Genomic DNA, 20,000 nt, shown 5'->3' with positions numbered 1-20,000 from the left:
TCACTCTTTTTAAGAAGGGACGTATGTACATCTGATTTTTGAGGATAGGATCTTCCCCCTTTTCCTGAATCCTGTTTCCAACACCCTCCCCTTTTTTTTAAAGAGAGGCATTAACATCTTTGGAGAAAAGGACCTTCTTTTATATTTGCCGACTCTTATAGTTATCATGTATAAAGTGAAGGTTACGTGGTTCTGCTTCCGATGGAAGGACTCACTTCTATTTATGCTAATTCATTTTGGTCGCACCTTTTTAAAAATGGGTTGGAATTGCGCTATCTTTCGAGGATAGGATCCAATAGTCTGACTTTTATTTGCGAAGAGAGACTTGCATCGCGTTTGAGGATACGACTTGATTATTTTTGTTGTTGATTACTTTAGATTTCATTTTTTTAAAGAGGCGGACTTACATCTCTCTTTATTTAAAGGGAAAAATTCACTACTTTGTTCTTCACTTCTTCCTTATCTTTTTCCTCTTCAAATAACTTCCTCACCAGGGCATTAAGTTGACCGTCTGTCGTTCTTCGCGGTAAAAAAAAAATAAATAAATAAAAATAAATAAACATGAGAATCCCTACGAGAATAAAACCTTGCCGAGCCTGAGCTGTAGGTTGCCAATCGGCTTAAAAATGCAAGTCAATTATCTGTCCACAGCTCGTCATTCAAAGTCCCTCGGAGTTTTCGCTACGTTTTGTCGTTTTATCTAAATTCGTCAATTCCTCTGTCCCTTAGCATTAACTAAAACCGCCAGAATCCTCTACTCTTGTGAACTAAGTTTTCATGAAGTTCTGTCTACGTATGTTTGCCGACCCTATTGCCATTTCCTGTCTTCGTGAGTTACCGGAATCTGTCACTAAGCTTGGCTGCTATAAATAAACGTAATTTATTGCAGCGCAGTGTAAATGTGATTTACCTGAATTTATTAGAGCGTTCTGCAGCTGTGGCCATATATCGTCGCTGGGATTTGCGTGAATGCGTAGCAAGGACTCACTCCTATCAGTTTTATCGCTTATCGTAATTAGCTGCTTTTTACTCGGGTGTATCAACGAGTAACTACATTTACACGTAATACTGGAATTTCATTCACATAAACTGATACAGCTGCATATATCATGTATCTTAATATCATGCATTATTATCATTAATTCTATTCACTTGTTTGTGCATCACCTTAATGATAAAGTTGGAGGTAGGGTTTGATAAGTTGCAAGGAGTGGAAAAGTTAAGTATACCTTAGTTTAACCAGACCACTGAGCTGATTAACAGCTCTCCTAGGGCTGGCCCGAAGGATCAGATTTATTTTACGTGGCTAAGAACCAATTGGTTGCGTAGCAACGGGACCTACAGCTTATTGTGGAATCCGAACCACATTATAACAGAAATAAATTCCTCTAATTCTTCATTGGCCGGTCGGAGAATCGAACGCGGGACCAGCAGAGTGCTAGCTGAGAACGGTGCCCACCCGTCCAATGAGGAAGTAGCCAAAGTGTACATATAAGGCAAAGAGGGAAGTGTATATTACGTTTCTAGGAAAGAAAACGGCTAATCCTATTTAGAAAACGGAGAGAGACATAGGTAACTTACCAGGAAAGTAGCGAGGAAAAGTGAGAGGGGGGTCAAGGGTACTTATGGGTTGAAAAGGAACAGTCTCATTATCTCGATTAAGTGGCTCTTACGATTGCCGTACATTCACCGGCACTTCTGCGTCTCCTTCCATTATCCGCTCCAGCACTTGAAGAGTTCCAGCATATTGATGTCACTTGTGACAGGGCTTTTCTCGCCATTGTCACATAGGACTCTCTTTGTTCTAAGATCCTCTTGCGAGCCTAATCCCTCGACTAATTCGGTTTATCACTGGATACGATTGTCATGATGAGTGGTCTAATATTCTAAGAATTAAAATAATATGGTACAGTGCTTGATGAGGTATAGCGTGAAATTTTTTTAAATTCTAAACCTGGGCCTCTTGTTGGGTTGAGAGAGAGAGAGAGAGAGAGAGAGAGAGAGAGAGAGAGAGAGAGAGAGAGAGAGAGAGAGAGAGAGGAGGAGAAGGAGGAGGAGAACAGAGAAGTGAAGATGAGGCATAAAACTCCTTTCTGAGTTTTTCAATGATTAGAGGTGCCTAAGATGGCGTGACTATCGAGTATTGGCTGCCAATAGATGGTACTGGTGACATCTAGCATGTTTCTGACTCATTTCCGGCGTATGAGACGGAATGTGGAAACTATTTAAAAGATTACTCTCGGAATAATCGCTTCATTATTTCTCAAGGGAAAAAAATTGGTCTTATTCGAGTTTAATTCTTCAGATTAAATTATTTACGGTATATATTTGAAGTAACAAATGCAATAAAAATCGGTAATTCATAATAAGAAATCTTTCAGTGAGGTACAGATATATATTATTTTTTCTTCAAAAAATATCCAATCATAGGAATAGAATAAAATTTACTAATCATAGTCTATAAGAAATTGTCAAGTATAAATAAATTTAATATAAACTTTCATGTGAGAATGACACAGATTCGAAATTTGTAACACCTCGATAGAACGGGAACAGTTATTCTTTATACCCATTATTTCGGAACGTTTCCCTCATCCAGACATACCTTACGCAGATTGGTCAACTATTCAACCTTCGATGATGGACTCTTTCCTGTACTGTCAGGATTCTTAATTCTCTTCCTACTTCTGTTTCCCAGGAGTCATTCAGCCTTCTGTGTTTTAAGAGACATTCTATTGCTGCTTTCACAGTTAAACATTTCTTCCAGCAGTTGGGCTACGTAAAGACATTAACCTTCACATTGGGTAAATATTTTTTAAAAAATTGGAATATGTTAAAGAAATCTTGCGATGAAGTTGAAAAAATGTCATTTTGTCTCTACATTAAAGAAAGTCTTTCGAAAATTTTCAAAAATACTGTAAAATTTTCCGTTCTTTTTAACTGCACGGTAGAAGAAGAAAGTTTAAAAGAAATTTGCAAAATGCCAAGAAAATCTGGCCGTCCTTTTTATGGGGGGGCTAAAAAAATCTTACAAAATTTTGGAAAATGATGGAGAAATCAAGCAAAAAATAGTAAAAAAAAGAAAAAGAAAAGGACATTTCTCATAAAAGCAAAGTCGAGGCCTTTAGACAAAAATGAACGTTGTAGACAAGCATGTATGAAAAGTCAAACATAACTTGGAGCGAGTGAGCGAGCACGCACCGTCACTTACGTGGAAGAGGCTGAGGAAGAAGACCTTGGAGCAAAGTTATCGACACAGAAGTGAACAGGATCCTTATGAAAGAGAAGCAGGCCGTTAATGAAAGAAAACGCTGTGGAGTTACTAAGAAGCGTTTCGTGTTTATTTATTTCTTTATTTATTTTTTTATTAATTTCTATTACTTTAAAATGACAGTGATTTTTTCATCTTGGTTGCTAAAGAGTTCAATCTTGCCTAAATCAGTATTACTATAGCTTTAATTATCAGTAACCCAGTTATTATTGCAGAGATCATCATCAATATTGCTATCGTTCAGACAATTAAAACTATTGATCTTGGGTATTACTAATATCACTTCAAATTAATGCCTTCCTGATTTTCGTCAGCCTTCTCCATTCTGGAAGCTGCCCATTTTAGTACCATTTTTTGTTGCTTCCATAACACGTTCTACTTGAAGATGATTTTTTTCATATTTCCAAGTGCCTTCAAGGGCATCCTTAAGGGCGGCCTCAAGTCCTCGTGAGAAGTCCTGGTGACGTTATGACCTCAATTACCTAAGTAACCTGCTGTAGAGTTGGGATCTACATTCCTTCATTTCTTTGTAGGAGAATGAATAGGACAGGGTGTTTCTTTATATTATTTATATATTTCCTTATATTACTGCTATTACCAGTAGTATTCTTTACATCATTCTGGCGGGAGCTCATAAGTTATTATTCCCTGTGTGAGTAGTAATAGTACTATTGGTGATAATAGTGGTAATATTAGTAGTCGAAGTAGTATTTCGTAATGCCTTTGTATTAAATTTAAGCTGTAGGAAAACTCAGATTCCCAATACGTCTGTTTGTTTGTTTGTTTGTTTTTTTTTTTTTTTTTTTTTTTTTGGCTGAAATGGATTTGTAACTGAAGAAATACTAAGAAAAAAAATCCTTTGTGAATCTCCGAGAAGAACTGTGTTTGGGTAAACCCCCTCTCTCTCTCTCTCTCTCTCTCTCTCTCTCTCTCTCTCTCAAGTAGTGGCGATCCAAGCCTCATGTTACAGCAGATCAGCATTTCAATTACTTTCTCAAAATGCCGAACCTTTCCAAGAAAAAAAAAACGATTTTTAAGTGGTTGAATAATACATGAATCTCTCTCTCTCTCTCTCTCTCTCTCTCTCTCTCTCTCTCTCTCTCTCTCTCTCTCTCTCTCAATTTTTTTTATTATGTTCAAATTTTTATTACTATAGCTCTTCCTCAGTCAAAAAACTATCTGAAATTTGGATAGCAGATATAGTAATCGTAATGTCAAGCATTATTTTTCTTTTATATACTGTAACGCTGAAGTCGCTCTCCCAAGTTAAAGGTCATTTTCTTTTCATGTTCGTGGCCAACGTTAAATAATTCCTTGCCGTTACATTAACTCCTGCAATATATAACTCACATTTCTATAGAATAGACAGTAAAAGGTAAATTTCCCATATATTCTAGAGATATCGACTCTAGCTACCAGAAACTAACAAATTCAAGATACACTTTGTATGAGGGAGATATATACATACATACATACATACATACATATACATATATATATATATATATATATATATATATATATATATATATATATATATATATATATATATATATATATATATATATATATATATATATATATATATATATATATATATATATATATATATATATATATATATATATAGCTCCAGCCTCTTGAAAATAACAAAGAAATTCTTTCAAGTTTTATATAATATATATATATATATATATATATATATATATATATATATATATATATATATATATATATATATATATATATATATCACATATTACCACAGGTGAAAAATAAGAAACGGGGTATAGGACCTATACCCCGTTTCTTATTTTTCACCTGTGGTAATGTGTGATAAATGAATCACGTACAAAAGTGATAATAATCATATATATATATATATATAAGCTCAAGCCTCTTGAAAATACAAAGAAATTCTTTCACGTCGTTCTTGCCCGCCTTTAACCTTTGTCGAGCGAAAATGTGTTTGAATATCTTGGTCTTTGCTAATAATGCACTGATGGATCTTTGACCTTAAAGAAGCGATGGTACATAAAGAGGGTTTTACGAACGTGTCCCCGGCGTTTGATCTGTCGTGAATCACCTCGTGGAGGGAAAGGTCAGTTATTTACGTCCTCACACTTTGCCTATTTCCATGGCTTCGCTGCATTCCCAGTTTTGCTTATTCTAAGCTTCGTGTGTTAATATTTTTCTTGCTGGTGTTATGTTTGACTGATGTACTGTACTGCGAAAGACAGCTGTGAATTTTATTTATTTATTTATTTATTTATTTATTTATTTATTTATTTATTTATTTATTTATTTATTTATTTATTATTATTATTATTGTTGTTGTTATTATTGACATGCATTTACACGGGTACGTGTAGCATTATTATTATTATTATTCCAAATTAATTTTCATCCTATTTTTTACTGCTGAATATTTTAGAACGATGACAGATTCGTTTATGCGTTCTCACAGCACTAAAAAAAATAAATGTATTTATTTGTCATATTTTCAGAAAAATTCACGAGACTAAAATACTTTAAGGAAAGAAGTAACAGAATATTTTGATTATAAGCTGAAAATATTTGAATTTTAAGCCAGAAATCCTTTATTCAGAAAACAAGCAGAAGCCTTTCTTTAACTTTCTTTAACTTGATTCTTTGGTTAAGTGGCCCAGACGGGCATGTCAGCCGAAAACACAGAGGAAGACAGAGAAGTCTTAAACAGAGACCCTGGAACCAATTATAAAGTATATTTCTAGTGAAGGAAAGTGACCTGATATGATTAAATGTACTGTAGGTGAGATAAGTAGAGAATTCAGTGGAATTCATAAAATATTTTGTGAAATTCAGAAAGGAGGCTAACATTGAAAAAAATTTTTTTCCCTGATATTAAAAAACGACTAAATTAAATGTAAAAGATGCATAGCTTAACTAAAAAAATGAATTTTATGTTATTAAAAGAAGGTTTCGTGAGTTTAAAAAGGAGGTTTATTGTGATTAAAAAGAGTTTCGAGGGATTAGAGGAAATTTGCCTATGCATAAACTCTTTTCAATCCTTTCCGTTGCTTATAAATATTTCTTTTGAACTTAGCAAATCCTTAAATAATCTCTTTTTAACCGTTTTGTAAAATAAGATTATGGTTATTGAAATCCGACCAAACAAGAGCGATTTAGTTCGCTGTAAAGTTCAAAAACTAGAGTAAGACATCGTAAAATTATTTCGTACGGTAGTAACATGAGTAGTATGGAATCAGATAACAATTGCCATTAAATTAAATAAAAAAAAATTCTTTTGCTTAGTTATATAATTCGTTCTCCTATTTTATATTATATCTTAACAAAAATTATCTCGGTTTTCAACGGTCCACGTACATGACGTAGAAATGTATCTGTGATGACACCGAATGCTGTACAGAAAATTCTCTACCTTTGAGGTTTCTTCGTCCTCAAATGTGAAATACAGATAAAGATACAAGGATAATCTCTATAAAATTACAAAAAACATATAAAGACATTCCTTCAGAATTTTCCCCGAGCTGATACGCGCGAAGAGCTTCACCTTTCTCCAATGTGAGGCATAAGATTTTAATATATGAAAATACCAGTATATTAGTAAGAAAAGAAAATTTAAAATATGTAAGTATTAGTATATTAATAAGACAAGAAAATACATTACGTACTGAAAACTAAAAATTCCAAATGTTCGTTGTAAAGAGAAAAGTAAAAGGTACATTTGATGGTGATAAACAAGCTAGAGATTAGGAAAATCTATCAAGAAAGCTGAATTAAAATCCTTTGCATAGAAGCTGTTTTTTTTTATGATTTATAAGCTTTTCGTAACGAAAATATGTCTTCATTATTATACCAAAATCCTAATCAGGTTCCTTGACCAAACTAAGAATGAATATCAGACATTTAAATTTCATGCAGATTTTAGTGTCGAGTAAATTTTAATTATTTTCTTGAATTACATCAGTATTATTAGTGATCAAATATGAAATACAGATATGTCGGGTAAAAAAAATGGCAACTCCCTCATTCAAATTCGTAAATTTATAGATACACTCGATAAGACAAACCACGTCCTATACTCTAGATTCTTCTACCGTAATCTCGATATCAAGTTGCCCTCGAATTTCCCGAGGAAAAGCGGGACCTCGACTTGAATTGAGGATCAACTTGATACTCGGGATCCCAGGTGACTATCATGCGTCTTTGTATATCACGTTACGCCTACGGTGCTTCTAGATACTTTATTTTTAATTACGTTTGGAGATCCGTCCAGTCTAACTTGAGCTTACTGGGAAAGCTTTTATTTTATTTATTAAGATGTATCTGAACTGTCCGTGGACAACGTTATCGACTTATATTGTCGATAAAAACTTTTGCAAGAACGAGTGTAAATCAAAATAATGTATAAATTTATTTTTGTTAAGTCTAGCTCTATCAAAACTGCTATTTATTGTCCGCTGAGTATGTTGGGAATTAGTCTAATGTTTTGTTTTCTTTTTGTGTCCCTTTAATAGCTTTATATATAGTGGCTATCATTTTGTCGTAGTTTCTGAAATTCTAATTCTCCAAGTGTGTACACACTTATACCTCTCTCTCTCTCTCTCTCTCTGTATATATATTCTGTGTGTATGTATATATGTGTGTATATATATATATAATATATATATATATATATACTATATATATATATATATATATATATATATATATATATATAATGTATGTATATATATATATATATATATATATATATATATATATATATATATATATATATATATATATATATATATATATATATATTATATGTGTGTGTGTTCATGTATGAGAGAGAGAGAGAGAGAGAGAGAGAGAGAGAGAGAGAGAGAGAGAGAGAGAGAGAGAGACCAATTACACTGATTTACTAACGGACTTAGTGTCATATAGTTACCAAAAAGTAATCCAGTCCAAAGTCGCAACGAAGTAGGAATTAATTCCCAATCACTTAAGAAATTTCAGTCGTGAGTTATCGCCAGGGTTCGTGAGCAAAGGCATTTGCTTGGCTATCAATCATAAGACCGACCTCTGGTCACCCACCTGATAATCATAATTAGAAGCCATGGAATACGTCGTAAAATCAGTCGTAATCGGATTAATTTTAACTTTCTCATCACTTACCGGATTATCGTTTCTTCTCTACTTAACATCTCCTCGATGCTCAAGGTTAATATGTTGACCGTCGATCATATTTCATCTGGATTTTCATATTTAGAGAGAAAACCTATTAATAATTCGTCTTATATCGTCACCATTTCATTTCAGTGTTTCATAGATTGTTTGTTTCTCATTACAAACCAAATGACGGAATTCTCTTTTTTCTTCTGTCTCCTGTTTGTTATGGGCCTCCTGGCTTCAAGAGGCAGGAAGCCTATCATGTCTTTCGTAATTAAGGATGTGACGCCAGTTTTAGTAACCATAAATCAATCAGTCGTAACTAAGCCCCACCCTTCTTCCTCTTCATTTTCTAATTTACTTCAGGCTTTTACACGTTTCTCATAGAAAAGAAGTTAAAGTTTATGATGCTAAAGGCTTTATCTGGCTTTTTTGTTAGTTCAAAAGAAGTATTATGTGACTGGTTCATCTCCATTTTTAATATATTCATAAACTCAATATGAGAAATTCAGGAATAGAATTAATCGGGAGGCACTTCTTCACTGCTCTGAAGTCGGGTCTGCGCATAAATGTATTAGAACTTCATGATTCTTGTATTCGTACATTTATAATCAAGTATATCGGAGAACTCCAAACGACAACTGCCATTGACAGATATATATATATATATATATATGTATGTATGTATGTATGTATGTATGTATGTATGTATGTATGTATGTATGTATGTATGTATGTATGTGTGTGTGTAATTCAGAAAATATCTTAAATATTTTAAATATATATGTATATATATATATATATATATATATATATATATATATATATATATATATATATATATATATATATATATATATATATATATATATATATATATATATATATATATATATATATATATATATATATATATATATTAGTGTGCGTGTGTGATATTTTCTGGGTATGAGAAAAATGTTTCAAACATTACTAGAATTTCTGTTTCATCGCCGCATCGCAGACCGGATTTAATTTTCGGTTTATTAACAGCCCACTTGCACTAAGCTGGAACGGCACATCTCATTCAATATTTACAGTTCACCGAATGGAACTTTAAAATTCAATTGTAAGCCCCCAAAGGAGCCAACAAATAGGACTGAACGAGCCAGCACGAAATTCTGTCGACTCTTGTGTCGTCCGAATTCCTTCTGCCACTTCAGTGGAGGGAGGAAGTAAGACATATGAAGCAAGCCAGATCATGAAAGGTAGATCGGAAACGGGATTGGAAAGAAATTATTAGAAAGGAAAACGAATTTGAAATGAGAGAGAAAAAAAAAAAGTGACAATTTCACTCACAATGGTGTGATGGGATTTCAACAGACCATCAGTTGTCAACGGAAGACAACTTCCGTGTCTAGATGAGGCACTCAGGTATGATGCTAATTAGGATTCATGCAGTAATAACCTCGAATGAGATCAACACGGTTTGTTGATCAGCTTGCAAAGACCAGGGCAATAACCCGTAGGCGTATAAACACACACAAAAAGGAAAGCACATTAAAAAAAAAAGGCAGAAAAAAAGATAGATAAAAATGTAATGAAATCAAGGAAATTGCAGTTCGTCGATGCTATGAACAAATTAATAAAAAGATCACAAACACAGAACATAAGCAAATACACACACACGCACACTATATAATATATATATATATATATATATATATATATATATATATATATATATATATATATATATATATTATTCACGATAATAAAACCAAATAAATAGGATACCATTAACGTGATACCGCATGACCTAATAGCTAAACGTCAAACTATAGTCATCCTTCCATCTCAAAATACTAACTTAATATTTTTTTTAGTTAACAGATTTACGTACAGGTGCACGGCGAACGGTCTAAAGATAAAATAGAATACTTTTGTTACCTTGAGACATGTACACGCTCATTTAAGTATGTTTTCATGACTACATGCATGACTAAAGACACAACCTGCGGTGTTTTCTCCTTGATTAATATATATATATATATATATATATATATATATATATATATATATATATATATATATATATATATATATATATATATATATATATATATATATATATATATATATATATATATATATATATATATATATATATTTATATATATACATATATATATACATATATATATACATATATATATATATATATATATATATATATATATATATATATATACATATATATATATATATATGTATACATACACAAAGATATATATATGTGTGTATATATATATACACAGATATGTGTGTGTGGGTGTGGGTGTAACTTAAACCATCATTCACAGTTACAACATTGTCATGGATACTGAAATTATTAGGGGTATTGGCAGCCTTTCGTCATTTAATCCACACTAAATTATTTCAGGTATATCTGTAAACGGTGCCTTCCCGCTGTTATTTCACTTGAAGGTTAGAAAATATCAAAATGTGGCATTTGAAAAGACATAATTTTCGTTGATTTTATATTTAGAGAATGTTTACGGGAGAGAATATTTTCGAGCAGGTGCAATGATAAAAAAAATTCTGTGAGTTAATATATCACCATTCACGGTATTGTATAAAAAGTAACTGGACTCTAAACTATTCTTCAGCGACTGTACTAGAAAATACAAGGTGCGTGCACACACACACACAAATATTGACTATACAGTATATATATATATATATATATATATATATATATATATATATATATATATATATGTGTGTGTGTGTGTGTGTGTGTGTGTGTGTGTGTGTGTGTGTGTGTGTGTGTGTGTCTATATATGCGGTTTCTTCTCCATTTCTTCGCAGCTTTTGGAAAAATATCTGGAAAAATCACCACCAGATTCTATATATATATATATATATATATATATATATATATATATATATATATATATATATATATATATATATATATATATATATATATGTGTGTGTGTGTGTGTGTGTGTGTGTGTGTATGTGTGTTTGTGTGTGACTTCTCCATTTCTTCACACTTATGGGTATGTTTGTGGATAAAAATTAACAGTAGATTCTGTACATACATACACGCACACACACGCACAAACACACACACACACACACACACACACACACACACACACACACACACACACACATATATATATATATATATATATATATATATATATATATATATATATATATATATGTGCGCGTTTGTGTTTATGGATGTATGAGCAAATCTGAGTGTGAAAAAGTTACAATATAAAAGTAATTGTTTTCATCGTGTGTACAAGCGCCATCATCCTTGGAAGAAAGTACAAGCAAAACTTCTGTTACATCTCTTCACTTAGTCAATAATTAAAGAATTCGATCATGCTTGTACTTTCTTGCTAAAGTTTGGAAAACTTTGTCTCTGTATCACAAAATTCATTGTTATTTATTCTTAACTCTGCTTCAGCAGTAGTTATGTGATGCCCAACCTGCAGTTTTTATGTGCTCTCAAGGGCAGATAAGTTTTTTCACATATATCTTTTACTTTTGTAAAAGTTTTTAATATGAGATATATTACAAAACTTTATTCTCTCAGGAAAATACAACAGTAGATATACTTACGGGTATTATGCCTTGAGAGAATAAATGCAAAATCTTGGCAATAACTATCTTAATAAAGAAAAGTACGATCTTTGTGAAAACTTGTCAGTCTTTAACGTAAGTCACTATGAACGGCACACTGACGCACGGGTTACAACCAATGACTCAACGCTACGAGCGACACTAACGCCATTCGCTGAGAAACTCTAAGGTCTTGCCTAGCACGCTGCCGGCGCACCTTTCGGAAGGATATCGTACCGCAAACCCTCTCTCCGTAATCATCTCATTTCACATTAATTTCTTTGCACCTCGTACATGAAAGTCATGAACTTTCATAAAGTCTTCTCAAACTTTCCGATTTGGATGGAAACTGGGGTTAGTAATCCGTAGAATTATGTACAACCAAACCAAAATTATTTTGAAAAAATATAACCTTGGGTTATTTGAATTATTGAATTACTGTAGCAATTCTAGGCTCGATATTAGGTACATCGTATAGAATATTCACAGATATTAAAATCACGAATAATTAAACCATGGTACCAGTAAAGACAAGTTTTTAGACAGTTAGAAAAGCACATTCCCACTTATAATATTTTACAATTTCCCTCGAAGGTAAAAGTAGGATTTTATGAAATTAGACGTTCATTTCACATACTTCCCCCCCCTCCCCGCCCCCCATTGCCCAAGTACTCTTTACAATATTCCCTAATCGTTTAGTCTTATAGCACACCTATTTTCAAGGTATGCTTATGAATTTATGACTGTTAATTCGACTGCGACATTTTCACAACCGTATAGCTACATTGGCGCAGCCTGCGCCGACCTGGAATTCGCTCGAAATTTCCGTATTCTTATTCTCGTGTATTTTTTTTTTTTTTTTAGTATTCTCATTCCATCGTTTTTTATTTCAAAACCGACAAATCAAGATTTATCTTAATTCTGTAGAATAACGACTGCATTCCTTATTCAAATGAGTGCCCCGCAAATGCAGTCTGTTTCCATTACGGGTTCTCTCTCTCTCTCTCTCTCTCTCTCTCTCTCTCTCTCTCTCTCTCTCTCTCTCTCTCTCTCTCTGCCTCAGTCCCGCGAAGTCTCGGCTTTGATTTGCATCCTAAACCAGACTAAGAGCCGTCATAAAAGGGGCGAAGTCAATGCCTTGGAGGCTCATTTGCCTTACCTCTGTCGTCTGCCTGTCTGTTTGCCTGACTGAATGTCTGTCAGTCTATCTTTCCAACGAAAATCATCCCCAGCATTTACCCTTTCCCCTATCCCCCGTATAAGCCACATATCCCCCCCTCCCCTGGTCTTATCGTACCCTAAATTCCCATTATTCCTTTCCGATTATCATCCCTCACGCCAAATCATTCACCATCTCCCGTCATTCCTATCAGTTCCTATTAGTATCAGTCTCCTTCATTCCGAAACTTACATCATTTACAGTATGCGCTATTTTTCATTTGCTATTATTTCAAGCTCATACCATCATCAGTTCCCCAACATTTAATTCCAGTCGTTCCTGATACTATTTATTTCTTAATAGTTTCATTTCCCAATCGTAAAATTCAGCTCCAGGAATCCCCAATCCCATTATCACTCCTATTTTTTTTTCAGATTTCCAACATTTCTCTACGACTGTTCATCCTAACATCCAGTCAGCTGTCCACCTCTTGCATTCCACATCTCTCTTTAGTTTCCGTTATTTCATATTTCCTTTATTCCTTTACCCCCTTTATCATTTTCCTCGTTCCCTATTCCGTCACTCTTCAGCTTCTATTGTTTTCCATCATCCGTAATTCCACTCCTGAGCTTCCATTATTTCATATTCCCATTATTCCTTTACTTCCTTTTATCATTTTTCCTCGTTCCCTATTCCATCACTCTTCAGCTTCTATTGTTTTCCTTCATCCGTAATTTCACTCCTCGGCTTTCATTATTTCATATTTTCGTTATTCCTTTACCCCCCTTTATCATTTTTCCTCGTTCCCTATTCCATCACTCTTCAGCGTCTACTGTTTTCCATCATCCGTAATTCCACTCCTCAGCTTCATTGTTTCATATTCCCATTATTCCTTTACTTCCTTTTATCATTTTTCCTCGTTCCCTGCTCCCATCACCCCTCGGCGTCTATTGTTTTCCATCATCTATAATTCCAGACCTACTTCATTCCCCAAATTCCATCATTACAAACCCCCAATTATCTGTGTTTTACCATCACTCGAGTAACGAGGCCTTTTATTTACTCAAGATATCGAGAAACTTCAGCCATTAAAAACAAGACGGGTTCTCTTAACGAATTGTTATCGACTCAGATTTCATTCCGCCGGTCTTTCCTCCTTCGTGATGTCGATCTATAAGACTATTTTTTTTTTTTTTTTGCGTGATTACATCGTTGTCTCTCATCTTCAGAGGTCATCTGCACCTCGGCTTAAATAGGTAATAGGATGGATCGTGATCAGGTGGATTAATCTCCTTGTAATCGTATCTTTGTTACGTTTCTAGGAAAGGACGAGGTTACCTTCAAAAGCCAAGGTCGTTGTGTCCTTAATGGCTTCATGAAAACTTCGGAAATTTATTAAATATTGATTGAGAAACATGGAGTGGGGAAATGGCTGTCTTTAATAACGGGGTCTCAGCCTGCGGTTCACAAACACACCTCAGGATTGCCTCTGGATTTTCGAGAGGTGTAAAGTATCTCTTGTTTGCCCTTTGTAGTTCATCATTAATGGGTATTGGTTATGATTTAAATGATTTCCATGAGCTGAATATTTTCAAACGATTGATTATAACTACAGATGCAGTGCATATTGTTTCAGTTAATCAGCTGTAGTTTGTACCGATTTATCTAATCTATCTATCTATCTGTCTATGTATTTGTCTAATATCTATATGTATGTATGTATGTATGTATGTATGTATGTATGTATCTATATATATATATATATATATATATATATATATATATATATATATATATATATATATATATATATTATAAATTGACGAATGTCAACTGAGCTATTCGATAGTTGATTGTAGTTTATACCAATATATATATATATATATATATATATATATATATATATATATATATATATATATTTATATATATATATACTGTATATATATATATATATATATATATATATATATATATATATATATATATATATATATATATATATATATATATAGAGAGAGAGAGAGAGAGAGAGAGAGAGAGAGAGAGAGAGAGAGAGAGAGAATGCAAGCAATATAAACAGAAGAGAGAAGGCGAGAGAACGTCTCAGGAGGAATAACAAGTTGCTCTACAAGGAAGCATAGGCAAAGAGAAGGTTAATGAACAAATGGATCTCGGAATAAAATATGCAAATGGAGAGATGCTGTCTGGCGCAAATGCAGTTCGGGTCGATGGAGTAAATATTTTTCAGAATTTGTAAGAAAACGGAGGATAGAGGAGAGGAAGAGCTGAATGACGCAAGGCTGGAAATGTCTAAGTTTGAGAAGCCTCGTGGAATCTCACTTGATGACGTAAGGAGGGCATTTGAGAAGATGAAGAACGGGGAGACGTAAGCAAAAATCGATGCGCTCGTAAGTGAAATGCTTTTACCGTGGTGATAATGTAGTTTAGTGGCTGACCACGGTTTGTAGGTAGGTGTGGATGTGGGAAAGGTTCCAAAACTGTGTCAGAGGGAAGTTACTGTAATGGGTGGGATAATCATTTTTCTATTGTGTTGACATAAAGGTGATACAGGCGACTGCAAGAATCATAGAAGCATCACATTACATTGTATACCGGGGAGATGTGTGGATCAACTGATTGTTAAGGTGGCTTTAATAAGTTTCCATATCATAACAAGTCTTGCCCAAAGGAAAAGAAACTCGCTACATTTCCCTCGAGTTTCGGACTGGTATCTGAATATGGATCGGTGTGTAAGTTTAATGTTACTGTCAAACGTGGGGGAAACATGGGCCTAGTGCCAACCTTTGTAGTGGAGACTGTACAATTCAAGCAAAGGTGCTTTAGTTAATATTACCAAGTCGCCCTCTTTCAGTTCGTACTGTCTCCAACCAATAACGGTACGTACTGTCTCTAACCAATAACGGTACGTTTGCGTAAACGAAATTACGCTGTGGAAACCAAAATGTTTTAGTAACGGTAGGAAAAACTATTTACCTCGAACTTAATCAGTTACAAATTGGTTATAACTTAGGGAAAATTACCATGACTTACTTGGAATAAAAAAAAAAACTTTCATAAAGTGATCTGGGATCAGTGTCACACCAGTAACTACCCATTAAATTCTCCGTCGGAAGCAAGTGTAGCAGCAGTACGTCGCGGCCGCTAAACTGTGTTGTGTTTTGTATCGAAGTTAATAGTTTGTAGTATTCGTGACATCCAATTCATTCGAGGCGTACTTGGACGTGACGAGAGTCTGGGATGATGTAAGTTTCACCATGATAATAGATGTTGGTAAAATAGCTTTCGTGAGATTCCAAGATATGCCAAGATATCTGACAACTTGTCAGGTATCAACAAAAGATGCCATCTAATGGTAAGTGCATGTAAATTTACTTTTCACATTTTATTTTCATACAACCTTAGCTTTTCAAAAGGTTTCTTATATCTAAATTCATCTGTACAAATATGACTATGCTAGTTCGCGTATGTTCTGTATCCAAAACAGTTTTAAAAGGATTAGATAAAGCAGATGCGTTGATATGTTGGGCGCGAATAAAACATGGTGTAATTGTATGTTATATTAATGGGCTCTGTAATCATATTAATCGAAATCAAGAAAATTATATAAAAGGGAATAAAAAGTCAAATATTTTTTTAAGTCTCGTGAGTACGTGCCTCATACTCATAGGCATGCGGGTGAAAGTTCAAGAATTCGAGTTTATGTATACGAATCAGGGTCGATATGTGATAAAGTAACTTCTCGCCATAAATGCAGATCCCATAGTTTTCCAACTGGTCATCTTGTGTTTTATGAATTTATACTATATTTGTTGGTGTAAACCTTTAATTTTGTTTTCTCTGTCCTCCTAGTTCTAATTAATACTGATAGAACGCAGTGGGTAACCAGGTTTTATGGGGGATACAGGGGGTGGGGGGACATGAGGGGCAAGGGGGACATGAACCAAAACTGATTGAAATACGCCAACATGAATAACAAGATAAGCTCTCAGGAAAATATACAGACTGGTTCATATGGATAACCAGTAACTAAAAATTGCAAAATATAAAGCATGAAGGTATTGTAAGATCAGTTACAAGGATAAATCCTTATTTAACTTAGCCTAGGTGCAGGGGTCCTGCCTGGGCAGTTGGGTCGCCCCTCATCCCTAACTTAACCTGACCTAAAGCAATGTACTTTATAGTAAAATATAGGGTATGCATCCTAACTAAGATTACCGTCCCTAGCCTAGCCGGACCTAGGTTCCGTGATCACACCTGACAAGGGACTTTTCCTTTTGACCTGCCAACCTAACCTTGCCTCCGGGATCGGCCAACCTAACCTTCCCTCTCGGATCGGCCAACCTAACCTTACCTCTTGGATCAGCCAAGCTAACTTTGCCTCTTCGATCTGCCAACCTAACCTTGCCGCTTGGAGTGGCCAACCTAACTTTGTCTTTTGGATTGGCCAACCTAGCCTTGCCTTTTGGATTGGCCAACCTAACCTTGCCTCTTGGATCAGCCAAGCTAACTTTGCCTCTTGGATTGGCCAACCTAACCTTGCCTCTTAGATCAGCCAAGTTAACTTTGCCTCTTGGACCTGCCAGCCTAACTTGACCTGCACACACTAAGTCATGAAGCCAATCTAACGTAATAGTTACAAGAATACTCTCTAACCTAACCTAACACAGAGCATGGGGTCCTACTTGGCTAGGGGCTTTTGCCCCACCCCATGAGCACTAGGTGAAGCTGCCCAATGGGGCCTTGTATTACAGAACAAAGTTTAGGCATGTGTCAACCTGTCTTAACCTTCCTTGACCTAAATTAAGCTGGAATTGCTTGATCTTGCTTGGGAAGGGGGGTGGGAATGCATCCTGACCTAGCTTTCCCATTCCTAACCTAACCTAACCTAAACTGAGCACTGGGTTGTACTTGGGCCTTGATTTCTGTATCAGTCTTGCTTCTTTGTAGTGTTATGAAGTATAGGACTCTGAGCCATAACCATTACGGCAACAACCTGGCGTTTACAAATCGCAGTTAGACTCCAGTTGGTAATTCAATGAAATTTGTAAACTGATGGAAGGATGTGAAAGTCCTTTGTGACATTAGGCTGAAGTTTTTAAGGCACAATAAATAAATGTAGATTGTAAAAGAGATAGCAATGACTATACTAATTAGCAAATTAAATTAATAAAACTCCTAATTATATACGCCAAAATTGTTTAACATATCTTCATTTCGACCGAAGATATTGATTAAAACTTATCACTATTCCTTTTTTTCCTTCCTACAATTTGTAATAAAACCTTCAAAGATGCTTGTTATTCATTCATGCAGCTAATTTTAGCCACAATCGTTTGATTGTTTGTTTTTGTTTTGTTTTGTGCTTGTTTAAAACTTCAGTTATAAAGGTTGAAAATGTCTCTCTCCTCTTGTGTTCAACAGATTGAGGTTAATACCTACTGTCTTAAAATACCCTGGAGTTTCACACTGAGTCGCTTTTGTGGGCTAAAAAGTTACCGAACTATTACATCAGATATGGGATCTTGAACACCATATGAAAAAAGAAAAAACCAATTGTCGTCACAATAACTTAGCGATACCAGGTTGGGAAAACTTTAGGGTACAGATCAAGCGACTACAGCTGACTTTTACCCTGTGAAGTGAATGTTTCGTGAATTGGCTTGAAATTCGTGTTCTCTAGTATTTGTGCGTACGTGTTTTGAGTAATTCTACAACCATTGTGCAAAAGATTTTACTCTTTTTATAAACTCTAGTTAATCAAGCAGATTCCCATATTTTTGTTGAGTCTAGTGGGTAGTGTGGCTTTTAAAACGAGGTTTTCAGGCAAAAATGACGGTAATAATGTTTGCATCGCAAAGAAAAGCACTGGAAAAACATTCCTGAAATGCTGAACATTAATGCTGATTATAAATAACTATGCACACACCTCTTTACCGTAGAATAGTCGTAAATAATAACTGGGTAAAATTTATCATGTTTCGTTTATAGAAGTGATTAGGTGCTTATGACAACTACGTGAAATTTCTTTTAGCAATGCAATACGGTTTTTCAGTAATTACAACTCTTGGTAAGCGTTGGACTTACGTTGACATGTGAGCCTTGTAATATGAAAACTCCATTTTTATACAAATGAACGAAGTCTGTCCTATTGCATACACAACTGTAGTACCGCCTTTGGCTGCAATACTTTTTTATCGTTTGCAGTCGACCGTTCCTTACATTCTGCCACTACCAATGGCCGTTAATACCAAAGATTTACAAGGCAGTTTGGGAGCTCGGCATTTCCACCTTTCAAAATGTTTTGCCGAAACTAATTAACTTTCAGTACCTTGGCAGCTCTTTATAGCTGCCGAGTTACCGCAGGTGGTATGTTTGCTTGGCTGTGCCGGAGCCTTTGTATCGAGTTTTTCTCCTGTCTTTGAGTTGTGCTCCGTTGTTTGGAGTTAATGTGTATTTTTTCATTCTTTTATTTATTTATTTATTGTTCCTGGTTCCTGCTTTCACGAGTGGTATTCTATTCTCTGGTAGCATTTAGAAAGTAGATACATTTCGACGCGGTCCACAAGAATATGCTTATGAATAATAATAATAATAATAATAATAATAATAATAATAATAATAATAATAATACTAATAATAATAATAATAATAATAATAGGGATCAGAGAATAATTTTGTCTTATTTTATCTCATTTCGGTTTTACTTGTAAAATTCTCTCTCTCTCTCTCTCTCTCTCTCTCTCTCTCTCTCTCTCTCTCTCTCTCTCT

The 20,000-nt window shown here is 34.4% G+C and overlaps 2 protein-coding genes across 3 annotated transcripts in view; one reads left to right on the top strand and one right to left on the bottom strand.

The window, feature by feature from the left end:
* LOC136826659 (zwei Ig domain protein zig-8-like) overlaps positions 1 to 12,213 on the bottom strand; it is a 38,753-nt gene extending 26,540 nt beyond the window's left edge. The window contains exon 1 of the mRNA XM_067084014.1: positions 12,050 to 12,213. The gene's annotated coding sequence lies outside the window, so the exon portion shown is untranslated. The remainder of the gene's footprint in view (positions 1 to 12,049) is intronic.
* Positions 1 to 20,000, top strand: part of LOC136826658 (ankyrin-2-like) — a 745,006-nt gene that overhangs the window by 276,212 nt on the left and 448,794 nt on the right. The window contains exon 1 of one of the 2 annotated variants that reach the window (XM_067084012.1): positions 16,452 to 16,584. The exons of the other annotated variant lie outside the window; for it this stretch is intronic. The gene's annotated coding sequence lies outside the window, so the exon portion shown is untranslated. Of the gene's footprint in view, positions 1 to 16,451; positions 16,585 to 20,000 lie in introns of those variants that run through there. 2 annotated transcript variants of the gene reach the window in all.

The sequence above is a fragment of the Macrobrachium rosenbergii genome, chromosome 41 (genome assembly GCF_040412425.1).
Source record: "Macrobrachium rosenbergii isolate ZJJX-2024 chromosome 41, ASM4041242v1, whole genome shotgun sequence".
In the NCBI taxonomy this organism is placed as follows: domain Eukaryota; kingdom Metazoa; phylum Arthropoda; class Malacostraca; order Decapoda; family Palaemonidae; genus Macrobrachium; species Macrobrachium rosenbergii.
This window is presented reverse-complemented; position numbering and strand designations above follow the sequence as displayed.